General features: G+C 46.0%; 1 protein-coding gene across 1 annotated transcript in view; it reads left to right on the forward strand.

Moving 5' to 3' along the window:
- TWIST2 (twist family bHLH transcription factor 2) overlaps positions 1–13,189 on the forward strand; it is a 38,520-nt gene extending 25,331 nt beyond the window's left edge. The window contains exon 2 of the mRNA XM_071747123.1: positions 12,352–13,189. The gene's annotated coding sequence lies outside the window, so the exon portion shown is untranslated. The remainder of the gene's footprint in view (positions 1–12,351) is intronic.
- The last annotated feature ends 249 nt before the right edge of the window (positions 13,190–13,438 follow it).

Raw genomic sequence — 13,438 nt, forward strand, 5'->3', positions numbered from 1 at the left:
CAGACTGTAAGGGTTCCCTTGGAAAAAGAATAAAGCTGCAGATGTATATATTTATTTTTAAAGAAGGTGGCTTTCCTAGATTTTGTATTATCTTGGCAGGAATGCAGCAAGGAGGAGAAAAGGCTTCCCTTTATCCAGTGCTCTTTCTATTAAAAAATAGGGTGGAGGCACCAGGTTGGTTTTATAGCTTGTTTCATATCTCAGTTCTGTTTATCCCTGTAGAGAAGGACATCTCACACTGACTGCCAGCACTGTCACAGCACACTGCATGTGACACCAGTTGCCCAAAGACACAATATTCACATATTTCCAAGAGGACCTACTGATATCTTCCTCCCAGGTAGTCTCAGCCAGCCTGCAAGAATCTGTTTATCCTAAACACCAATATATTTTACTTTCCAAACAGTTTAGTGCACGTACACAGTCAGTCATCAAGCCCAGCTGAGGGCACAAGCCTTTAACCTGTACCAATAGATTATGCAGCTGTCTCCCAAAATAAATTCAGCCTTAGCTTCCAATCTAAGGGTAAGGGTAAGATACATACAGTGCTTTTGCTGTGAGTGTGGTAGTAGAATTATATGGCACATCCATTACAGTTTTGCCCTCCTTGCCTGATTTCTAAGTAAGATCTTCCCATCACCTTGGCACTGGTTGGATTGGCCCAAGTGGTCATTTGCAGGGGTGTGAATTGCAGGTGTGGAGAACTAAGCCTACCCAGAACTGCTTGGGGTCTTGGCAGATGGAGCTCACATTGACCTGGGAAATCCAGAAACCAGAGGACGGGGGTCATGAGGAAGACATGAAATTACTGCCCTCATCCTTGGCCCAACCCTCATCAGAAACATAGAATCCAAGACTGGTTTGGTTTGGAATGGAGCTTAAAGATCTAGTTCCAACTTCCCCTGCCATGGAAGTTGCTCCAAGCCCCATCCAACCTGGCCTTCATCATTTCCAGGGATGGGGCAGCCACAGCTTTTCTAAGCAGCCTGAGCCAGTGTCTCACCACCCTCACAACAAAGATTTTCTTCCTCATATCTAACCTAAATCAGCTTCAGAATCATAACTTAAGTACACGGGTGCATCTGTGATACCTCTCCTCCCCAGCTCCATATATTTTCCTTGAGCTGTCCAAGAAGGACATCTCATTCCCTGTCTTTTTTTGCTTCCTTGATGCTTTGTTGCACCTTGCTTGCTTTTATGTCTTGTGGAAAGCCATCCTTGTGAGTGAGTGCCCCTGAGGAGAGAAAATGAGCCCAAAGATACAGTATTGGGCATTCTCTGCAGCACCAGGTGGGCTGGTGGTGGCCTTCTCCCTCCCCTCCTTCTTTGCCCACAGTCCTTGGCTTTCCCTGGCCACTTGACTTTTGGTGGGTAAGGAGATGGTGGTGGTGTCCACCCTCCAGCCTGTTCCTCTGAGCCACCTGTGAGGCAGCTGGGCAGAGCTGGGGACAGAGCTGAGATGGTCCTTCCAGACACAGAAGCAGCTCTGTTTTTTCCTGCTCCAACTGCTCATTAGCAGCTTCCTCCTTTTGTCAGTTCCTAGCTGCATTTTCAGTGATGTGTTGCCAAGATTTTAACCAGGGGCTTCCACAAACCCACCTCCTCCTCCAGCTGCGACCAACCCCACCGCCCCATGGAGGCCAACGCTTGGGCTGTGGAGGAGTGCAGGGCTGGGGAAAATGTTCCTCTGGGGAGGGGGCTCTTTCCTGTCTAAGGCTTTTTTGTTGTTGTTGTTGGTTTTTTTAATTTTTTTTTTTTTTTTTTCTGGCAAGGGAGAGACATGGCACCTTGGAGCAGACATTTCTTACTGCCTAAGGCTTGCTGCAGAGAGGGAGGACATAACACAGAAACCCTGAGCATCCCAGCAGGGAAATGCTGCTTCCCAGAGCTCTCACTTCTCCCTGCAGTGAGGCCAGACCCAGGAGGCTGATTTTATCTGGCCCAGAGCAATCAGCCACAAGCCAAAATGCCAAAGAGAGGTTTTTTTTCTATGTGTTTTGGGGCCCCAATGGGCAACTTTTTCCATGGGAAGTGGTTAAGACCACAAAGTTCTGCATCTGACCAAGGCCACCTTGGCTTTCAGGCATCGGCAGGTATGGGGGGGTTATATCAATCTGCACTGGGGCAGGGCTTGCTTACCAGGAGATCTCTGAGCTTGCAGGCATCTAGCAGGTCCAGGATGAGGCTGTGCCAGACCTTCAGCTTCTCTCTTTGGTGAACATCTCTCTTCTCAAGTGGAAAGGAACTGAAGCCTGGAGGAAAGCCCAACAGCTCAGTTACCAGGAGTAAGGAGAAATTGAGATCAGAGCAATTTAAACTTGTTCATTAGGGTTGCAGTCTCTTCTCTCTCTTTTTCTCCAGGTAGTTTAGCCTTCCTGAAGCTGGAAGAATGGAAAAACTCATTTCCCTCCTTTAAATACAAACTGGGAGCAAGAAGCTCTGCTGCAAAATAGCAAAGTTTGTAGCAGTCAAAGGCAGTCACCTAACTGCTGGTTAATATGTTGATAAAAGCCCATAGATTATAGATTAAGCAGTTTAAATGGAGGCCATTCTAGCAAACAAAGCAGTGCTACCTGCAAACAAAGATCCATGCAAACAAACAACATCTCATGCACTTCTAAAATGTCAATTTTCTACATTTTAAAAATTTTTAATTAAAAGAAAAACAAACAAAAAACCAACAAAAACAAACAAGCCAACAAAAAAACAAAACCAAAAAAAAGCCCAAAACAACAACAAAACAAACAAACAAAAAAAACCCACCAAAAAAACCAGAACCAAAATCCAACAATCTGGCTCAAAGAAAATAAAAAATTAACAGTAACAAACACATTACATTGCAGCATTGTTAATCTAGATGTGAGCACCTTACAGGTCTGACAGCTCTTCCAGGACAGAGCTCCCTGACACTCAGTCCATGGATAATGTCTGCTTAGATATGTGGCCATGGGGATCAATGTACCTTTCTGAAGCAGAGTGAGGGGAGAAAAAAAAATAAAATTAAAGCAGGATTATTCTGTCATTTCAATCAATACTGGCTGCTTGCTGACATTAAACTTATTAAAAAAAAAAAAAAAAAGAATCAATCCCCTTCTTTCTGCTGTGGGTGGTTATTCTTGAGAGGACACCCAAATGACCCAGCCTTATTTCTGCTGTGGGTGAGGGACCATTTCTGGGAGCTGTTCCTGTCCCCAGGCCTCTCAGGTGTGCTCTGTCCTGTTCCCCTGGCCAGGAGGAACCAGGGCACAGCTTCTCCCATTGGTTTTGCTTTTTGGTGTTGTCTCTTTAGGATATTTCATCACTGCAATTTTCTCCTGGAGGGTGAGGTGTGAGCAATACATTGACCTTTCTCAATAGTGGGCAAGATGAGCTGGGGAGATAGAAACAGTCTTGGAAGAAGGAGAAAATCTTAAATCTCCATTTTCTTGTGCTACAGCCCTATCAAACAGCCCATTACGCTTTTGATGACAAACTGGGGAGCTACTGGAAATGGGAAAGATGGTTTCCCTTAGCCCAGCCACGGGCAAATAAATCCTCCAAGGTCTGAAAATCCTGGGGTAAATTAGATTAGAGGCTTTCCTTTAGATTATGAGGGCTACATCTGGTGATAGCAAGGGGCAGCCCTGCGTCTTAGGAACAAACAACTGAGAGGGATATGTTTTTAAATGGTTTCCCAGCTGTAAGATGCACATAATTGTGGCTTTCCTTCATCTGGGAGACTTCAAGAGCAGATGGTTGATAAGGGTTCATACCAGCAACAGCAGAAAAACACAAGCCAGGGTATCTGGTTTCAGTCTGTCCTTACCCGCTGCATTAGATCTGATTTTGGCCCCTCTCTCCCTGCTGCATGTACACAATTATCTGAATTCCTTTCTCTGCTGCTTCCTCCCCTCTGAAGCCTCACAGACCAACCCTGCTGCCTTTTCTGTTGCTTGAGGGATGGCCACACATTTGGGCTCTCTCCTTTCCCAGTCCCAGAGGTCTGTGCCATGGCCACAAAGATCAGCACTCTCCGGAGCACAGAAAGCAAGCCTGAGCTTGGCAATTTATTGCCTATCCCCATACTTTCATCCCTTTATGGTGGGAAATGCCCTAAAAAAATAAAGGGGGTTCTGCTACTTTAAGGTGCCATTCCTTTGTGTCTATTTCCCCTTTATGCCTCAGTTTCCCCTTCACACCTCACCTCTGGTGGTGTTCAAGAGTTCCACCCCCCCCTCACATCACATCTGGGAATGAAAGACCATTGCACCAGCAATTTCAGGCTGGTTTTCTGGGCAAGTGTGTGGGCAGCAGGGTGGACGTACTCAAGAACACAACCAGGGCAATTTCTCCACCCTGAAACCATGGGAAATTACTTTCTGAAATAGGGCTTTCCATGCTTCTCAGGGGTTGGCTTTACCAATGCAGGAAGGCATATATTTTACTTGATGATGCTAAGCAATATGATTTTCCTAAAAAGTTGCGTTTTTAAGCCAGCCAAATCACAAAAACTTCTTTTAATTTCAAATATAAGCTACTGACCTTTTTGGCTCTGGGGACAGCTGACAACTCCATAAGCTGAGTATATCCCTTTGGTCAGATCCAGCCAGTACCTGCAGCAAGTGCAGCTCTATGCATAACAGCAAATCCTTCTTCCTTTGACTTTGCTATAAAAATAGTTGAGCAAACGTTAAACCAGGCATAAACATGACAACAGTGTGCGCAGGTACAATTTTCCCACCCTTATCCAGAAGAGAGACCCCTGCTTCCAGAATCATCCCAAAAGATTTGGCAAGTTAAGCCCAAATTTTCCATGTGTTTTGATTTGGGTTTTAGCATTTTTTAGACAAGTCGTATGTAGAAATTTCAGCATGGGAATTTTAGATTTGATAAGCCTCTGGAAATTCCTCTGGTGTTACCCTGACATCACTTCCTGACATCCAGGTTTGATTGATAGAGCAAAGTTTTCTCTGCAAACTTGAGAAACAAGGGGGGCTGCTCCAGCTGGGGAGCAATTGCTCTTGTTTTGGAGGTGAAGCAGGCAGGAGGACAGCAGAGGGTGAAGATGATACTTCATGTCGGGGGGGTCAGAGGGTTCTTGGGCAAGAGAACCCTTGCCTCAAGAGAGAGGCAAGGCTGCACCTCAGCTTCAGCTTGCTTCAGGACATGGGGTGCCTCTTCAAGCCAGGAGGGAGGGAAGAGGCATCCCACCTCCCAGGGATTTGGGACCCATAGTGGTTTGCTGAATTTGGGCAGGCACTCTGCTGGGAACACGTTTCACAACACAAGGTGTTGGGTGACGAGAAGCTCAACATAAGTGGGCCACGTGCACTTGCAGCCCAGGAAGCCAACCATGTCCTGTGCTGCACCAAAAACTGTAACCAGCAGGTCAAGGCAGGGAAAGAGAGGACTCTCCCCATCTATTCCACTCTCTCTTCCTTTACCCAACACAGGAATGACATTGAGCTCTTAGAGCAAACTCGGAGCAGGTCGTGGAGATGCTCAGAGGGCTGGAGCATCTCTGCTCTGGAGACCAGCAGAGAGGGTTGGGGTTGTTCAGCCTGGAGAAGAGAAGGTTCCACAGAGACCTTAGAGCACCTTCCAGTACCTGAGGGGGCCACAGGAAAGCTGAGGAGGGAATGGCTTCAAGCTGATATAGGGGAGATTTAGGTGAGATATTAGAAAGAAATTCTTCACTCTGAGGCTGGTAAGACACTGGCCCAGGTTGCCCAGAGAAGCTGTGGCTGCCCGATCCCTGGAAGTGTTAAAAGCCATGCTGGAGCAACATGGTCTAGTAGGGGGTGTCTCTGCCCATTGAAGGTTGGAACTGGGTGATCCCAACCCAAATTAGTCTATGATTCTATTACTCACCTCATCCATGTAGCAAATACCTGGTTTGTCTGTGTACATCCCAATATGCTGGTTGTAAGTCCCACTTCCAGCTGGCTCCTGGCAGCCATCACCTTGCCTCCATGCCAGCACATCTCTGCAAGTTTAATGGCAGAACAATAAAATCCAAGCCAAAATAACTCCCCATGCTTCCTGCCTTAGGTCTGCTTCATATGGCTCACAGAAACATTTCATAGCTGGAAATTGATTTGGAGAGGCACAGAACTAGGGCAAAGCACACTTTATTTCCTCCAGGTCCAGGTGGGATGGCACTTGACAAGCTGGGTGATTTGCATGCTGCCTTTCAGCTTCCCACCCACTGCTGTCCCAGCCTTCAACACACAGCCATAGCAAACCCTTCAGCATTTTGGAAAATGGGTGTTTTCCCCTCTCCCCATGCTCCAAAACAGCTGCACTTTTCTTTTTTTTTTTTTTTTTTTTTTTTTTTTTTTCCCCTGGGCTCTGGAAAAACAAAACTAATATCAAGAAAGATGGAATCACAGTTGGGCATGGAAAGTTTTCAGCTCAAGCAGCATCTTGACCTTGTCATCTCGAGGTTTCAGAAGCTTATATGCAAATAAAAAAAAAGAATGAGATGCTAAAAGGCCAAGCATATGAACCTGGCTGTGGGTCATACAATGGCTACTCACCACATGCTTTTTTCTAAAGCGGCTGTTCCTGAGGAAGCTGGGAGCAATGCTTCCCAGTTCACTGTGCAAAGGCTGAATTGGGAGGGTTTGGCACCTTGTGCTCACTGCCCATGACAGTGTCCAGCCCTGGCAGGTGAAGGGATTTCTGTGCCCCCATCAAGGTATTCCTGGGTGTCTCAGACCTCCGTCAAGCTGCCACCTGGATCTTAGTGACAATACCCCTCGGTGGTGAATCTGGGATTGAGATGGGTCACAGGGTGGGGAGAGAGGAGCACAGGATGCTCTCAGGAGCCCGGGTCACTTGCTATGTATCACAGCCACTGCACGGTCCTGGTAGCCAGGCTAGACAGGGCTCTCATAGCCAGAAATAATCTAAATTAAGAATTTCTGGCTACGAGAGTCAAGATGCTGAGCTTCGCCCTGCTCTCCACTTTGGCATTTCCTACTCTAAAAAACAAAAGCCGATTTCTGGCGCTGCTGGCTTTGGCATTTCGGCAATTCCCGCCCGCCCGTGCTGACCTTTTCTCAGCTCGAGCACGGGGCCCAACACGTGCATCCCCGAGTCACGTTTTGCATTGTTCCCTCTTGTTTTCCACGGCCCCATCCCCGTGCCCACAGGGCAGGATGCACGCAGCGCTGGTGCCGTGGGCCGGCGTAGCGGGGCTCTGACATCATGCAGCACAACCCAACTCGCCGCATTTATTTATTTTGAAAAATATTAAGGGCAGCTGCTACTTAGCGCCGACTGAAATGTTTTATTGATTTTTCTAGAATGGGAACGTAGTACCCTTTTGTGTTGTAACCCAGCGTGGCTTGAACCCAGTGGTCGGATTATTCTGGAATAGTCCATAACTCACCTACGTCATATTTTCCGCTGCTTTAGAAACAGTGAGAGAGTCTCCAGCCCTGAAGCGTTTGGGTAACAACAACCAGAGAGGTCACTGCCTGACATGTTTGTTCTGCCTGTCTTGCTCAGGCTTTATCTCCAAGCAGATCCAACGCAAGAGGGGGCTTCTCCATCCACACCGTGATGTCCCTGTAACATCTTACCAGCTGTTGTGCAGCCCCAGGCATAATAAAGCCATAGTTATCAGCCAGGGCTGGTGATAGCCTGAGTGGATTTTTGTTGCATGTTCCCCTGTATTTATCCTTTCTGGTTATTCTCATTTTGGAAAGATGAGTTTTCAGACAGCGGTGATGAGGACACTTCCTTCCTCAGTGTTGGGTTCATTTCCGAGAGAGGAAAGTGGCAGAGCTCTTTTGTGGCCTGTGACCAGAAATTCTTCCTGCTTTCCTTGTGTCCCATCTCCTCACCCCAGGCAGCCCCACTGCACACAGCAATGACGCTCCCTGATCCAAAACCTCCACTGCCTGCAAAAAAAAGAGCAGCCTTTGAAGTTCACCTCCCATTGAAATGAGTGTTGTGGGGATGCTTGAAGAGCAGATACAGTCTGGGGAGGGAAACTTCAAAGGAGGCAAAATACTGTGGCAAGCATGGTGCAACAACACAGATCCATTGGGATGCTGGCTGGGATCACTGTGTCAGTTACACTTGGGGGTCACCTATAAGAAACTTGTGACTGCAATTCAAACTACATTCAGCAAAGAAGCTTGTTCAGAAACTTCACCCACTCCTCATGGCAGCATTTGTCCCTTTGCCAGCCCACCAAGCAGAACCAGCTTTCACCCACACTGCTTTTCACTTCACCAGGCTGAAGGGAAAGAGGGGAAGAAACAGACTAAAACTTCTTGGTGACTTCCAAAGCTGGGCCAGGGCAAGAGGCTGGTGTGTGCGGCGCTGCACTGATGCCTGTGCCTGTCTCCCTCATCCCTCACCTCTCTCATCCTCTCTTTGCTGCCTGACTCCAGTCCTAGCCCCAAACCCAAGACAAGAAGGTGGCTGACTGAAACACACAGAGGGAGAGAAGCTGGGCCATGAGCACAGAACCATTTTTTTACATTCCTGACTTTCAAAGAAGTTGAAAAAACATCCTTAAAACGAAAAACCAACCAAGCCAAACCAACCAACCAACCAACCAAAAAAAAAAAAAAAAAACTAAACAAAACAACAAACCAAACAAACAATAAAACCAAACTGAAATGGTTTTGCTGCATTTCATATTTCATTTACCCTCTTGGCCACCTTATGGAAATTATTTCAATCTGTTAGTAACCAAAACCACCCTAGTCCTATATAAGCCAGGACTTAGGGAACCAGTTGCAAAACTTAGGGCAACCAAGGGCTCTCCTCTTGCTGTAAAAGCTTATATCGAGCCTGCAGCTCTCTGCTCTTCTGGTTTCCATGCTGTGCTCTTGGACTGGAGAATGCTCTTTATGGAGCTAGGGAAGGCTCCTTGTGGGGCTGCTCCTAAAGCAAGTTAAAAACAGAGCAGCAAGCCCTTAATTCCCTGTACAGCAGGTATTGCATTAGGTCTGCAGCATAGAAGTGCATAACAACTATATTCTGTGTTACAAGTTACAGGGTGAGAGAAATGCCTGGAAACTGTTCAGCAGAGGCCCCCCACCATTTATCATCTCTCAGACCAGATAATATAAACATTCATTATTATAATATAGTATTTTGCCCTCCAGCTATACCTTGGAGAATTGCAAGGTGCCTTGTGAGCACCAGTTGATTAAATCCCACACTTGTGTAAAAAAAGGGATCTACTGCAATTTCTCAACCAGGGAAACTGAGGCACATGCAGAGAGACGAATTACCTGAGCTGGGATCAAAAAGCTGGGAAGCTTTGCAAGGTCCTGCTGTCCTACCATCCCACCTTAGTGCCAAGAACAAACTCTGTCCCCTCTCTGTGAAACCTGATGTGGGCTTTGCAGCTTTTTTTAAGAATAAGTCCCATAGATGCATTCCTCTGCCACAGGAAACTTGCTGTCACTCCTCTGGGATTCCATGAGAAAGCCTCCTTGTGTCCAGCTCATGGGAGCAGAGCTGAGAAGTGATGCTAGCTGAGTGCTCTGGCAGGCTTTAATAAACACCCTGCTGAGCCCCTCTGGGGTTAAAGTATCAAAACCAAGAAGCAGGATCTTGGGAGGGTCTAGTAAAGCACAAAATAATCATAGCAAATCTTCCCCTGATTTAAGAAGGGTAAGAGCCAAAAGGGATCCTGAAGGCAAGTGGGGCTATGCTCCTGGAGCATGGTGAAGTGGGAGATCAGAGACAGCTCCCAGGCACAGGGCACTGGCTTTGCTGGGACACTTCAGAACGGGCTCTCCAGAAATAGGGAGAAGAAGGATGCAGCCACCACCATCTGCCCACATTAGTGTGGCAGTAATGGGTAGGAGAGGAGAAAAAACTAGTTTTGTTTTTTTTTTTTATATCAGCCAAAAAAAGTTTTTCCTCCCCTTCAAGGCTCCAGCTGTGCAGTGATGAAGGACCATGTCTGTGCCAAATTTCTCAAATATATGTTTCTCAAATATACCTAGTGTTCTTCCAAGCTAATCAAGAAGCCACCAAAGTCCACTTTAGAAAGATCCCCATGGGATGTTGTCAGGTTTTCAGCACAGGACTCCTCTGACTGACCTGGAGAGGTTTCTGAGAAGGGACAGGCTGAGTGCAGCCTTCACCTGTCTCATCAGTTCTCTGTCTGTGGTGGATGAGTTTCCACATATCCCACCCCCAAAGCTCATCCCTCACGCATCAAGCACATGCTCAACCTCTTATGTGTTTTCAAAATACATTTTCAAAACCTGACTTAGAGCCAGGTTTCCAGAAGCAGTCAGCATCCAACAACCCATCCAGAGAAGAAGAAATGGAAAGAGAAGTTTGTGCAGAGGGTTTTTTTTTCATCTTGGGCATTTCATTCATTCTGTCATGCTGACAGATTGGGTCTGTGAATGAGAGGGTTTCCCTCTTTGATGTGGATCTTATATAGGATATGTGATAAGAACTACTAGCAAAATGGACTGAAACACAAGTACACATCAAGATGGGTAGAATATCCCCCTCCATAGCCAGCTCTGTCAGCTTCCTCCTACCTCTAGATACCTCCGTATCTCGTTGCAATATTGCTCCATCATCTGAGGCAGGTTGCTTTGGTGGATAATCCCAGAAAACAGCAGAAGGAACAGCCTACCAGCTCATGTGCTCCTGGCAGGGCTGGTACCCAGGCATTAGGCAAGTGATGGCTGAGAAGCAGACACATCTGCCCACCTTAACCCTGGCTTCTGGTGCCCTGTCTGAGAAGGGTTAAGCCTTGGGAGGGGACCTGGCAGAGCCCTGGGGCACAGGATTGCTGCCTTACACTAAGACTATGCTCAGTGCTCATTCATCTTGCCTTAAAGAGGAAGCCAAAAAACCCTGTTAGCACTGAGCTGCTGTGAAATTCTCATTTTTACAGTTGGCTGGAGCCAAAAAAGCTGCTGGAAACTAGAAAGAACCAGTGGAAATGGGATCCTGCACTGCAGCAGTGTCTCACCCTGGGGTCAGAGATGTCAGCTTGCACATCTCCAGCTTTGCTCTGTGAGCAGCTTTGTGCTGACCTCTCCAGTCTTGGCTGGGATTAAAAAAATCAGGGGAAACGGTATTGCTTTCTACACGGTTTCACCTTGTTTTACGTGACAGGCGGGTTCAGAGGAGAACTGGGCATGAAAAATTGTCATGTAGCTGGCAGAAAGCATCCTCTAACCCACGAGAGAGAAAAGAATTAAAAATAAACAAAACAAAAATGGAGTTTAAAGGTTATCCTCAGGCTCAAGCAGAAAATCTCCCTGCACTTTATCTTTCCCTCCTGAGCCCCTCCTCAGCTGGGGCTGCAGCAATTCCAGCATTAGGGAAGGGCTAACCTGTCATCTGCCAGATGTGCACATACACAAACCACCCCAACTTGCACACACTGAGTAGCTGAGCTTTCCTAAGTGGTCTTGGGCATCCTGTCAAGTCCCAAGCTTGTCTGCAGAATGTGGTTGTAATTAGATAATTAATAACTTTGAGAAGGAAAGGAAAGGAAATAAGCTAAATGGAAGCTTTCCTTAGTGGGAGGAAATAATTATAACTGCTTTTTGATATATGAGCTGAGGTGGTTTTCTCAAGGCAGAAACAGCATCTCGCCTGCAAAGCCCCAAGTTAGATGGGATCTCCCCTGGGCACTGCTGGGTCACAGACCTTGTCCCACCAGCCAGAGCAAACCCCACAGGTTACAAGGCTCCCTGACATGCTGCTGCATCCCATCACATCCCAATAAAGGGAGCAGAGGAAAGACAAATTTGCATGGAAAACAGGGCTTTATCACCACATCCCTTGGGGCTGGAGACACTGCTGTCTCCATAGGGAGTGTTTGATGGATGTGTTGCTCCTGCCTATGGATTTACCATTCCTGCAAGCAAAGGCTGTGACATTACCAGACTCTGAACTTAGGCTCTGCATCAAAAGGTCAAAGAACTGTTAAGTTTAGGTTCATTTTTCTGTTGGTTTTGGATGTGCTTAGATTTTTCATAAATGTGTCACCTCAGGACACAAAGGAAACATTTTTTTTCCTGCATGGTTTGCCTGACTTTGCAGGAGGAGCTGAGAATTGATGTGAGTGAGGTTCCTAAAGCCCATCTTGGGTTGAGCAACCCATCTCCCCATCTCACTTCCCTCAAGACTGGTGGGGGTGGCACCTGGTGCCCTCAATCTCACCCAACTGCTGTATTATCCATGTACCTCCACATTTCTAGGCCTAGGGGAAGGTTTCAGCACCTGAAATCAAGGTGGTTGAACCACAGCCTTGATTTGCAGGGGAAAGGAATTTTTAGGATAACATATTTCAGAAAGATGTTCTGTATTTTGTGTACTTATTTTTCTTTTCTTTTTTTTTTCTTTTCTTCTCTCCAGACTGTCCAGTGTCTGAGACTGAAGTGGAATTGGGACATATCCAAGTTTGTAGCTTCTGAAACCTTAACAACCTCAAGTAAACTGGTCAAAAAGACCCCTCTTGACCTCCCTCGCTCTGAACTCTTGCAGAACACTTAGATTGAGCAAATAATAACACCAAAGCTAAGGATCTGAACCTTTGCAACATCTCTCTCCAAGCAATTGACCAAAGAAAAGAGAAAAGCAACATTCCTGGTTGTTCATTGTTGTTGGGTTTTGTTTCTGTCTGTCTGTGCATTTGGTTTTATGTCTTCTTTTTCTTCTTTATTTTTTTTCCTTTTTTTCCTTTTCTGAAGAAATCTTAATTTGGGAACACATTTATGACAAATTTTTGGGTTCAGATTTTACTTCCCTGTAGCTGTATTTTTTTTTTCTCTCTATTTTTTAAAATAAACAAAATGATTTCTTGTACAATAATGTCAAAACTGGACCAACGGCCTCAGAAAAATAAATAAAATAAAAATAAAAAATTTTTAAAAATAAAAATAAATAAATAAATAAAAAAGAACGAAAACCAAGGAAGAAACCCACCATGACCCCAGCTCTCTGCATGATCTGTTTCAAGTACAGCCTGGATTACAGACTGCCCTCCACACTCTACTGCCTCTTCCTTATTGCTCCATGATTTGCTATCACCCTCCCGCCACTCCCCTCCCCCCTTTTTTTTTCATTTTCTATTCCAGTGTATATGTTGCTTATTTGTTTTATTTATTGAGATATTTTTAACGAGCTAAGAGACTGCAATGTTGCTGTGTATACTGCTTCTCTTGCCAATAAAAATAAAGATGTCATGCAGCTACCAGGCGTATGAGATTTACATTCTGAACTGCTCAGCTCTGAGCAGAAGCAGAGCTGCTTCCTTGCACCACACCACGTTTTGATGCTCACCAATTTCACAGAATCACAGAATCAGAGACTGCTTTGGGTTGGAAGAGACCTTAATCAAATAGTTCCAACCCCCCTGCCATGGGCAGGAACACCTCCCACTAGACCAGGTTTCTCCAAACCCCATCCAACCTGGCCTTCAACAGTTTTGGCTAAAAGCTGT

The sequence above is a fragment of the Heliangelus exortis genome, chromosome 6, assembly GCF_036169615.1.
Source record: "Heliangelus exortis chromosome 6, bHelExo1.hap1, whole genome shotgun sequence".
NCBI classification, from domain to species: Eukaryota; Metazoa; Chordata; class Aves; order Apodiformes; family Trochilidae; genus Heliangelus; species Heliangelus exortis.